This window comes from Apteryx mantelli, chromosome 2 (assembly GCF_036417845.1).
Source record: "Apteryx mantelli isolate bAptMan1 chromosome 2, bAptMan1.hap1, whole genome shotgun sequence".
Taxonomy (NCBI): domain Eukaryota; kingdom Metazoa; phylum Chordata; class Aves; order Apterygiformes; family Apterygidae; genus Apteryx; species Apteryx mantelli.
The window spans coordinates 155,455,492-155,468,671 of NC_089979.1; positions in this window are offsets into that span (position 1 = coordinate 155,455,492).

Below are 13,180 nucleotides of genomic sequence, written 5' to 3' on the forward strand. Positions count from 1 at the left end.
ATTAATGAACTCCATTTATTCTGGAATAGGAAAAAGTGAAATCCTGGTAATGCTAGAAGAGGAGTAGCACTGAAAACCATTGTAGCTCCACGCAAGGGCGGGGGGAGCCCATACTTGTGTTGTTGATATCAGCAAGGGGTGACCCTCAGCTCACAGCTTTGGTTGGGATTAATATCGAATGTGAATATATACCCTTTGCAGGTGATTTAGTTAATAGTCCTTTGCATATTCTTCCTCCTTCATTGACATAACTAATTAACATAAGCAGTTTTTAAAATATACTAATATTACAGTGTCAGAACGACAGTTCAGTCTGATTTGCTGTTACTAAGAAAGTCCTATTGCTTTAAAATTTTTCTAGTTAATCTTACCATTTAATATCTTGAATATGCTATAGGTAACAGCTGAGTAAACTTTCAGTGTTTAATTCAATGGAAATATATAATCTGGTAGTGCAAATCTGCTATCATTTTGCTACGAGGGGGAAAGAGCATCTCTTGAAGGTTGCTGACATTTTGCAAAGTTTTGGTGACCTCATGGTGCTGTAGAGACAAAATACAACACAACCGTCTCTGCCTTCTCCTATATGCACTGTTCACTTCTACAATGCTCCAATGTGAGGAGGAAAATTCCTTAGAAAGGCAGAAGTCAGCAAAACTACTCCAAATAAAATTCGCGATGTCACTTTAAAGGGGAACTTTGTATCTCTTGTACATGTGCAGCTGACAAATTTTATGGCAATTCTATAGTAAAAGCCAACCATATAAAAAAAGTGTGTATCCTGATCTATTTGAATAAGGGCCTCCACCCATTCCCGTTTACTACCTTTATTGGAATTGGATTGGGGTGGAGAGGGAGAAATGGTGTTTTATTAGCACTGTTTTTTTCCCCTGTGTGGGCATAAGAATAGTTTTATTGTTTACCAAACTATCAAGGTCAGTTCATGCCTGTAATGCTATGTACACAAAAATACACATGAAAGTTCCCTAGTACTCCTTAATTCTTTTACCGCATAAAGGTGAATAGCCAAAGTTTATTCTTTTATTTACATTAGTTAAATCATTTATTCTTTTGAAATACTGCATTAGAAACATCACTTTGTCATTTTTCAGGTTCTGCATGTCATTAGTATTTGGAGGAAAATCTGTATCTTGAATAGTTTATTGAATACAGTAGGTTGGAGTCTTCTCCCACTTATATAAAGGTAGATCACACACAGTGAGACCCTGAACTTAACATCTATCCAGAATGGGTGTAAATTTGAGAGAAGAGTCAAGTTCCATCTCCCCTGTATGAAAGTAAGGACTGATACAGAAGATGCTAATTTAGCAGGAACGTTTAATCATGGCTTCCTGTAACTGGGCCACTATCTGAAACACATAATTACAGATGAGCAATTGCAGATAACAGTGCACTGGAGAACTGGGGACATTCTGATAGGAACGAACCCCCTAACTCTTTAATTTTAAGAAATGAACAGTAATCCTTACGTAATCCTATTTCATTTTAAAGTCCTTCCCCATCGCTGTTAAATCATATTTTGATCAGTATAAAAAGGTTCTGACTGATCGATGACACTCCACTCCTACTGCCCATAAATCTGGAGACGGCATTTATTGTTCCATTCCTGTCAGAAGTTTCCTGAGTTTTCTACATGGGTCTGTTTGCCTTTCTGCATTCTTATGCCCTGTCCATACCCAGCAGATTTGACCTTCAGTAATTCTCAGCATCTGGCAAATAGGTAATTCAAGTTTATGTGAGTGGTATATTAGGCTCTATCCCCTTCCATGCTTCTTATTTATTAATATTTAAACAATGCATACTATCTGCCTATGACCCTCATTCCATCTTTTTTTTTCTTTGTCAGAGACTCTGCTCCTTTTGAATAATCATTCTCACTGAATAATCACTTTGCCTCTAGAGACAGGCCCTACTAATCTCATTTCCATTTAGTCTTTGCATCCTATGTGTTCTTATACCACACAGCATCCTGCCTTCCAGATCCACATTAACCAATATAACTAGCATCTGCTGCATCTGGATTCATTTTCTCCCAAGTGGGATAAGTAAGTGCAATAAAGAGTTTCGGAATTCTTTTTTTGGGAGTGTATGAGCATTGCACACATATACACATATGTTGCTAACTATTTGCATGAGAAGACAAGGTAGACAAAGGTGGTCAGGCTTGCGAGAGTTTTATCTTGCAGTCTTGCATTAGCCCTCAAACTTTGTCCTTATGTTAGAAGTCCCAATGTGCCAGGTGAGTGACTGTTTTGACCATAATCTTCATCCAGAAGTTTTAATCGACCTTCTAGATATTAGCCATCAGTTGCCTTGAACATAAGATTTTCTATTTTTATCTTAATTCAGTATTCCCTGGAATGCTATCCGAGAATGTGGGAAAATCTGATGTATGTGTGGCATTTCTTGTTACACAGTGCAAAGTGTAGTGCGAGGTTTTTAGCTTCTGTGAAAATTCCTAATGCCAAAGGATAATATTGGCACATAAACTTGAGGACAGTTCGTAATTGGTCAGGATTAAATGGTCTCCTTATCTTGAAGTTGTTAAATTAGAGCTTAATGACACTGAGGAATTCAGGGCATAGCCATTCAGCAGTGGAACAGGTCTTATTACAGTTTAAGGAGAGTGCACTAGGGCTAAAATCTCTTCAGGGTGCCTTGTTTCTTTTTACCACCACAGTCTTCTTCAGGTTCACCTTCATCCAGCTGTTCTTCATGTATGATTTACTGATAGAGGGAGAATTCAGATAAGTGGGAACTGGACATTAACTGGGAAGGAAATGGGCCATCTATATCAGTCTTTAATGAATTGAAATAAAACCAGTTTAGAACCCAGACATTCGTATGAATAGTTCCTAGGTTTATGATTTCAGTTACAAGCAGTGAAGTTAATTAACAGGTGTATCATTCTTCATGAGACACTGTGAAAATGCTACCAGACTTTAAGGGTTAATGAGTCTGAATAGGTGTGAGAGATTAGATGTAGCTGAGAAAAGCATGTGGGTAGAAGAAAATACTCACTTTTATTATATTCAGTCTTTCCTTGAGAGATAAGAGAAGAAATCACCTTCCCCAGGAGAGGGGTTTAAAAATATGTTTTTTTGCAGTATAATTTATTCTTCTCATAATTAGTAGTCCTTGGATGATTACATGAGAAGGAGGCCAGTTGCACCAGCTGATTAACTGAGTACCTATATATCAGACAACTGATTTAGGCATCCTCCACTCTTTACAGTGTCATGGAAGGTTAAAGACCAGCCTTTCTGGCCTAGGGTAAATGCTAACTGGCATCATGTTCTTCCTGGAAGGTCTTGGCCCCAGTCACAACAGAAGGCTGTGTTTTTGTAATCTGCAGTTGTGGCTGTCTTTACTTGGTAAGTCATAGCATTCTCCAGGCAACCTTCTTTCTGTCCTGTAAGGCTTTGTTTACTTGGGAGATATTAAAACAGACTTTAGTATTCTGCCAGTAGCTATAAAAGGTGTATTTTCTCAGCCTAGGGAAAAAAAATATACACGGTAAGCTTGAGCACTTAGAAACAATTCCAACCTAATTTGGAATCATTACGGTGCCCAGAACTGGGGTAGTGGCATCATCAAGCACAAAAAGAGATATGAATTAAAGGAAATAAATATTTAACATGAGGAAAACAAAATAATAGGGGAGAAAAAAAGAGGGGGGGAGGAAACAAAAAGGAAGTCTGCTTTTTAAAGTGTGGAAAAGAACAGCTCAAATGTAATCAAGAGTTTTTTGTGCTATGTCTCTAGATTTGCTGGGAAAAGAGAAATGTGATATAAAAAAAACTTTTCAAATTGATAAGAATTTTGCTTACACTGACAAGGTCTGCAAGACTCAGTTGAACGGTCTCTCTTTGACCTCACAAAGCCCTTGATATGATCATACACAAGTAAGTTTGGCAACTGGTGCCAGACTGACCAGACCCAGCCCAGGTGTAAGTGAGCACATAGTTTTGCAATTAAGCACATAGAATTACAATCATATCTCTGAACCTTAACTGCCGGATAGAAAATAAACACTTCTAGTTATGCGATCTCCCCCACTGCCAGGAGAATACAAATCAAGAAGATCCATGATAAGGCCCTGCTTTTAATGAGAAAAGATTGTATTTCTCCTCAAATCCCTCTGATTCTTTGGCTTGATTTGAGGGAGAAGGGCAAGTTAAGTAAACCGAGCTTCAGAAGTATGAAAATTAAAAGGTCTCAAAGCTTTTTCAAACCCTGATCCTAACAGAGGTCCTAGGACAATAAGATGCGAAACTCCTCATTTGGCTTGCCAGGGTGGGCTGGGACTGCTCAGTCCTTTTCATGCTCTGTGAAGTGGTGAGGACCTGCTAACACTGGGAATTTCAGGAAGAGTTACTAAGGTTCAGTCTCTTGCAGAATTTCCCTCGGAGAGGCCAGACTTGGACATCAAGTCAGGACTGTGCACTTCTGTCCTGTTAATGAGACATGAGGCTATATATTTTTCAAAATGCTGTATACATTTCAAAATTAATTTCTCCAGTACTCCTCTGAGGAAGTACTTATTATTATCCCAGACAGCTAAAGCACAGGAAAGATCACATTAATGAAGTAGTGTAAAGAAGAAAGCCATAATCTGTACGTAAGTATTCTTGTGAAAGATCCTCTCCTTCAACTCGACTGAAGTGCCAGCACTTAATAAGTTTTTATCCACTTTGGTTGCCATTTTCAAACCTCCAATACTGGTAGACCTTTTTTTTTTTTTTTTTAACCTTTGTGAAAGACAATGAGATTGTCTTAAAAAGCTAAAGGCTTAAAATAAATATATTGCTTCTGAGGGTGACCTTTTGCTTTTAGGAGGTAGTGAGGGGAAAGTCACCTATTCCTAATTTGTATGTAATTATTTTCTGCTGGAAATTCAGCTCTAACCAACCATGCAATGTGCATGCCACAAGACTTCATTTACCCAGTCCAGCGCCCTGAGAGACCCGACTCATTCCTCATTCACCCACATGCCATATAATCCTTCTGCCTGGGCCTCCCTGGGCTCTTCTGCTTGGAGCTGCCTGTTAGGACGGCAGAACGTCCTGCCAGGAGTCCCGGTGCTCTGGCCATTGCTAGTCAGTGTGATAACAATAGTTTTTTAGCTCCCCTTTGGCCTGCCGGGGAGTGGTTGAAGAGCGCATGCTGCCTGCCCAAATGGTAAGGGAACGGCAGAGGCATCTGCCCTACGTTAGCAGAGCTGGGAGCAGTAGTGGAGGAAGGAGATGTGAGGGGCAGGTAGCTGCTCAGCAAGGATTTGTCCTGGCTCAGCACACAGAAGTGAAGTATGATGAAAGATTAATAACAAAAGGAACAAAATAGCGTATGCTTTTTTGCCTACATATGTCCTTATGGAGGCTGTTAATACTATAGTTGCTGAGAGTTTTTATCAGATCCCTGGTAAGCAGGATATAATAGAAATATCTTTCTAAATACACATTTATCAATAGGTAATGTTATGGGCTTGTTATAGCTGTGGCCTTTGAGAAAACTTCTGCCTGCTAATAATGTGGCTGCAATTCAAATAAGGGCATTAATGTCAAATTCTTAAATGATAACTATAATACTGCACAGAGGGCCTGAGTTTCAAATGTAGAAGAATGTAGTTGTTGTGCTTACAAAAATGAATACTGAAATGTGCTCTCTTGCAGGCAGTACCTTGCTTTAAGCATTACTTTCAAGGAATAATTTCTAGTTTTAATCATAGATTAATTCGCCTCTTTGCAGTCCTTGCATGCACATATCTATATATAGGAATAACTCAAGCCTACCTCTTAAAGCTTGACATGCATTTTTTTTTCAATAAAATCTGAAGTCCACTGTATTTAGAATATGGCAAAAAAATGGTAAAAACCTTGTCTGCTGAAGATGCAACAGCCAGCTCTTCCATATAAATCATATATGCACATAATTTTACAAGGCAGACACCTGTTTGGGTATGTGCTTCCTGGTGAATTCTCTGTGCCTTTTTGTTTGCTTGCTGGAGATTCTGTGAACCTTCTTATGGACCAGCAGTGCTTTCCCTGCAGGTGCCTCTGAGATGTACAATATTCCCAGCTACTCCCTTTCAGTGGCTGTCAGCAGGCAGCTGACCAGAGAACCTTTATTTAGCAAATGTGAACAACCGGGCAACTTTTGTTTGCTTCAATTTACTGACAGCAATAACAGTGTTTCTCTCCCACTGAATAGATGTAGCCTGAAGCTCCCTGACATTAATAAATGACTAGATCAACCTCTCTCAACCCCATATTTTTTTTAGCTGCAAGTGTGAAGTTTAGAAAGTGAGGCATGAGTATACTTGCTGCAATTTGCTTTAAAAGTTGGAGAATAGCAGGGGAGAAGAGAAACCCTTCCTCTGTAAACTTGTGTAAAAGTTAAGAGTTAAAATGCTGTGAAAGACTGACTCATTAGCCAAATATTAATGTATTACACTTTCTCTTTTGGAAGGAAAGCATTAGCAATCCAGCTGTTCATTTGTATTTAAGATGTTTGTGAGATTAAACTGTAATGAAATATTTAAACTGAAAACAACGATAAGCAGTAAAACTTCTTTCAGTGAGAGAATGGAAATTGGGAGCAAAAGTCACTGAAAGGAGCTGTGATGGAAAAAAGACCTTTTTTTTCAAAACGGGTGGAGGCAATTTTATTTCAGAGAATGAACTAACAAATTGTGATGCTCTGGGAGCAGGAATAGGATTCTGGCTGGTGCTGTGCTGAGCCTAACTCAGACTGCTGGCTCTTTTTGGAAGGCTCTGCCTTGATGAGTTTAGGAAATTTATCTTTCCCCCTTTTTTAGCCTCTATGGGCTAAAGCGGTTAAATATCGAGGCTGGGAAAAGAGCAAATTCATATTTGTAGAATTTATTTATAATGACTTTAGCATTTTGTTATTCATTTGGAAAATACTGTTTTCTTACCAGTTTCTTGCCTGATGTATCTTACTTTTCTTCTTCAGTCCTTCCAGATTTCCCTTGGTTAGATGTACAATATCCCTTTCTATGCAAGGTAAAGGTGTACCCAACAGCTGTGAGATATGTTTGGCTTTTTGGTTTAGAGGAGCCTATGAAAACTTTGTCTTTTTTCTACATTTTCCTCCTACAGTCCCTCTGGAATTCAAATGAATAAGAACTCAAGGGGAAATGGGGCAGGCAGGGAGGCAGGCCAAGTTTAACTCCAGTTTGACAAGACATGCAAATCTCTGTAGGATACCAACTGCCTTGAAAAATTTGCAGTATCCATGGGACCTTTGGACAAACTTTCAGTGCCTTTATGGGTCAAAATGAAACTTGACACCAGGCAACAGCAATGTTTCGTTGCAAGAGTTTGGGATAGGAACTGAACCTACGGTTCTTGGGGTTTTGTCTGGGACACCAATCTTGTTAATAAATTCTGTACCTTTGCTTTTTCTAGAATATACTGCCATTGCAGTGGGCTATATGTTGGACTTCACCTTAAATCAACTTGAAACAACTTATGTGGAATATGGATGCTCCTATGAGAACAGTTGCCTGGTGTGCAGGGTGTGCAGCCTCTCTATACGCTGTATGAGCTGCCTATTGCTTCCTGGGTGGAGTTGGAGGCGTTGGTGTAGATTTAAGTCTCTGAATAGTTTAAACCTATTTTCTCAAGAAACTGCATCTTTTCTTGCCATCATATCAGAACTACAAACACTGGGGCATGTAATCAGGCATCTTTTTGATCCTTAGGAGGAAGGATGCCCCCTTTCAGCACATCCCCTTGGGAGCTTCTCATCTTTGACACTGAACCTCCCTTCGTTCCCTTGACACAGAGCAAGCCCATCTTTGGACCAAATAGCAACCTCCACCTCCCAGTTGGGATTTGGGAAGTCCCTGACTGACTGACATGTGTGAGGAAATATAGGTGCTGTTTAACTATCATTTCATTTCATTCATAAGTCTGGGAGTGCAGGAGCCCTGAAGTCAGCTCTTATGGTTATGCAGTGTTTAGCTTATATCAAAAGAAAGATTAAGATTGGAGCAGGACAGACATAAAGAAGCTCTACTGAAAACAAATTACTAAAATATTTCAGAATCATGAATGAAGTTAGCCTCAGTCTTATAAGAAAGACATGTATTTGTCTTTTTTGTCAGTGTGGGGAACTTTAAGGCCAGCGTTTTTGGCAGTGAGGGTTGGTTGCTTTAGTATTTTAGCACCCAATGGAGACATCTTGATTATAGCTTAGTATGCGCTAGGTTGGGTAATTACAAACCAATGCACATCAATACTTGCTTTTGAAACTTTTGCCTAGTCATGCAAAAATCTTGAGAGAGATTTAGAATCAGAATACAGATTTCATAGATCCAAAGTCAGTGCCTAGAACAAGTTTATTGCTGTTAAATCTCAATTGCATGTATGTATACATTACAAGAACGGACTTTCATCGGACATTTTTCATTTGCATGTAATATGTATGTATAAGCCATTGAAATTTGCTATTGAATAGGCCTGGTGGAGAGGAAGAAGTCCAACTGTAACGATTTTCCAAATTTTACTATAAATAATTCATCTATTTAAGCTGAAATTTCAAGATTGCATTGGTTGTGGTTGTGCTTTTAAGCTGCGTTCAGTGTGAGTAGAAGTAAACTCTTCCCTTCTATGTTGATTTTCATTCTGTGATACTTTTGCTTCAAATAATGCACTCTTATTGTTTACAAATATAAGTATTGTTTTTTTCTAGTGAGCGAATTTATCACACCCTGATTATATACGTTTGAAAACAGGCTTGCTAGCATTTTCCCTTCATATGAAGAGGGTTAATTATGAACTAGACTACGGATCTCAAATACATCGGCAAGCTAAGTAGCTGGTGACTGGTGCAATCAGTTAACTGCAAGGAAATGAAACAGGACTTATTTACATTTAGAGTGATGCCTGAGTTCTTAATCACCTCAAAGCATTTAAAAATTAACTTTACTACCAACAGCTCAAGAGGCATAATGAACCCCAGGAGGGAGTTTTCTTCTCTTTCATTTTCATTGAAACCGTCTATTCATTTACATCAGACTACACTCACTTCAGTCTGTTTCCCCGCTAAAACCTCAAAAGTTTCCTTATTTCATTTTCTTAAATAACTTGTGGTTCATTTGGTATGCTTCATCATAAATTAGTATTACAACTGTGCAAGAACTGTTAGTAACTACTGAAGTACATGCAGCCACAAATTCTGCCAGGAGAAATAGAAGCAAACAGCTTAGTTTTTCTCTTGCTTCATTGTATAAGCATATTATCTATGTATAAAAAAAGACAACAACATATCTTTAATTATCATCTTCATGCTTTCCTGAGCATTTGCACCTGCACAAGCACATTTTAGGATTTTACACATGCACGCACACACATGCTCCAGAAAGAGGGCGAAAGTGTAATCAAATAACCAGCTAACAGCCTGGCCAGTAATGACATTTGACAACTGGCAATTTAGAAGATGGAAGCAAAGATATTGAAACTAGTACAAATTCTCCAAGCTTTCAACCATAACTTTGTTTCATCTTGACTCTTATTTGCCCTGTATCCCCTAATAGGAGCAAGCCTTTCATAATATGCTCAACCAACCCATTATTTCTATATACTTTTTCCATTGCTACAAACATGAAGCACTAACACCTCCAAAAGTGGTCTGTTCCCTTGGGAAAGGTCTCAGCTATGAGGAAAAAAAATCTTTTCTTTGGAAGTTTCCCTTTAAGGTTTGAACTATTTTCCTGGGCTATTTACAGCTGAAGCGAAGGTGGTGTTTTGAGAGACAATAGTAATGAAGAGTAACTCAGCAATCTAGCAAAGCTTAATAAGGAAAAAGCTTAATGGTGTAAGCTTTTCTTTTCCCTTTCCTATCAGTGATTTAATGAACAAATTGAATTTAGGTGCTTATACATCTATTAAGATAAGCAAAAATGTTAGTGGTATGGATTTTTTTTTTTTATATGAGAGGCAGTATAATAGTACCACAGCAGTTACAGTAAATTAGTTATGATAGATATACACATTTATTTAATAAAGTTATGTGCATCATTCTTTTAACTTTTTCCTATTCTCCACTCCTCCAGTGAAATGTTGAGTCACAAAACTTCTTATAAGTTATAAGAAACTTATAAATGAATCCACTGTGGTTTTGTCACCTGTATTTTTATGATGGAATTAGTTTATGCAACTGTAAATCCTGTTTCTCTAGTTAGTGAGGCTTCTTATGGAATAGCATAATCCAGCCAAAATAAGCTATTACTGAAAGTAGCTTTCAGCTGTCGTTTGTGGGGCATTTGAACCATCACGGCTACCATGAAGAGCAACCCTGGCCTGATTGCCCCCTGCTTCAGGCAGGGAAGTTAGCGCTGCAGCCTCTGACTTGCTGCAGCTCTTTGGTAAATTGGATTGAAGCATTGATACAGCTGGAAAATAACCAGTGTTTGCACTTGCACAGCTTGGGGTACTGTGGGGCTGGAAACAAGAGCCAAGGAAGGGAATGAGAAGAGAGACTGTTTTTTCTGATGATCGTGTCACCTTAATACATACCTCTCTTTCCAGAAATTTACCCTGTGAAAAGTTTTGGTGCAAGCAAATATATTTTAAGGGGTTTTCTCAGTATGGTTTCATACAGGTTAGTTTCTCTGACTGGGGTTTATTGTAGCCTTAGGTGCCTGCATCCCTTTAAGTTCAGTTTTAAATGACTCCTGATAAATTTTTTTCAGGATTCCTGCCAAGCAGTATATGACTATTTTCCTGTCCCTTATTTCAGCCAAAACTTGAGTAGTGTAATTTCACTGTTTTGAATAATTATGTTGGTTTTAAAGGATTTGAAAAATACAATAAAACACTATGCTCGTTCAAAGCACAAAATACTTCTCGAGTAAACTTTTCATTGTGAACTTGTCCTTTCATTGGTGTATAGATATTATTTGACTCTGACCAGCAATAGAGATTGTCTATGTGACCATGAATGTTAGTAAAAATGTTTTTTGGCACAATTTCCATTTATCTGTGGGCCCTGCTTTGAAAAGTTTGATGTAATATATAGTGTTAAGTCTTTTGATGGAATTCATTGGTAGTTTGATAGTGACTTTATGTGATAGTGTGAATTTTACTTTTTCTTAACTCTTTTTTTTTTTTTTTTGTTAACTCTTTTCTATATTCTTTACCTCTTTTCAAAATGTGGGACAGAACTTAAGGTAGATTTCCAGCTGGGAGAATGAATGCACCTGTTCCTCAATACAAAAGCAGCTAAAATTACTCTGGGAGGATCTAGCAGGAGTTTGGGATGAAAAAATATGTAAAACATTCATGACTAGGGAAATATCAGTCATTCATTTCCTATTTGGCCCCTGACCTTCCCAAAAATGATGGAGGGTGTTCAGATGCCATGGTTTTGTAGAAAATTAATGCCAGATAATAAACTGCTAGGAATGAATTATCCACTGCATTAACAGAATGGTTCAGAACTGGGTGCTCCTCAGGCACGCTGTCAGCGGAAAAGACTGTGAACTGAAACTGTAATTCCTGAGTGTTGCCTGCTCTGGCAGGTTTAGTGTCCTGCTTTACATTGTTTGTACTGAAGGAGCTAGAACAAGGCTGCCTGGCAGCTGACTCCTTTGGGAATCCCTGCTAAAATGAAATGTATATTTCATAAGGCTATCCCAGGGAGCAAAATCTAAGTAAACATACATTTTAAATGAGTAAGCAATTGCCTTCTGGGAAACTGTGTATAGAGCTTTATTTTTAGATGTATATACTCATCTTTCAATGTGGGGAATTATACACATACTCCACAAATACAGAAGAGAACTTGCTAGTTAATGCTTAATATCCCTCCAAACATAGCCTTGCAAGCTAAATTAGTAAACATTGCAGAAAAAATATTCTCTACGTAAGGCCCAGTTTTCACTGATGTCAGTGTCAAAGCTCTGTTGCCCCTGGAGAATGTTTTATGGAAGTGTAAGCTTTGCAATGGATCCAGTTGGGTATTTCTGGAAAGTTCCCATTTTAACTGGAGTTACCTACAGTTCCTTGAAGGTAGCAGTATATTTGGAATATTTTGGGATATTGGTATGTGGAGTATTTGTGTGACGGTTCCAGTAGTCATAATTTAGCTTGGGTGGGTTAGTTTGTTTACAGTTTTGTCAGGATCAGGACATAATGGATGTGTTGTCTCTAATTAGGATGAGATGACTTAGTCCCTGGACTCTATTGCCTACACCAGCTATACATACAGCCTAGGATGACCAGCTTAAGTCACATAAATCCTACCAATGCTGACCAGGAAGGCATTTTTTTCTTTTTGGGATAAATTCTGCATATGCTTATTTTATGTCAATAATCTGACAGAATTCAGTTTGGTTTTATACGTTTATGAGGAAAGATTGGACTTGAGTGATAAAGGAAGAAAATTTGATGAATCATTCAATACTTTTCTTTTTATTCACTTTTATAGTTCAAGAGATGTGTAAATAAAAGTTTTATATATTATATAAAATAAATATATGGAAAAGTTCTTTGCTACAAGGTGAACAGAATGATTTCTTTGTTGCTTTTTTCATTGCAATTCAAGCTTGTTGCTACGATATCTTTTCTGAATGGGTTGCATCAGTCTGAAAGAGTAGATTGTCAAATATACAAAAGAACAAAAATAAAATAAAGTGGAAAGAATGTCTTTAGATCTGGACCTTTCATCCATTTAAATCCTCTTGCATTTTCAGAAAGCACTTAGATTTTATCTGCTGTCAACATAAAATAGCCACATCAAAATTAGCAGCGCTCAAGTACAAGTTAGAGGATCATCACCAAGATTTTAAAGTAAACAGCATCACACATCCTATACTCATAAGTATTTGTAAAAATGAGCAGCAGGTCAGTGTAGGACAGTCTGATTTTTTGTTAGCAATTATACCTCTTCTGTACAAATAAGTGGACTTTATCATTAACAGTGTGAGAGGCCTGCTTAAAGGCATGTATGTTTTCAAACGTATTCGCTCCCCTTTGCCCTGACCTTGCACTGCTCCCTGTGAGTAGGGAAACAGGTGGCTTGAGAATTAGCTCTAGTCAAGAGAGCTCTAATGGGGCTGCGTTTGGCTTTATCCTATCCCAACCTAGGAAATTTTGCTACAAAGTGGTTTCTCTACCATGCGCTGTGTGTG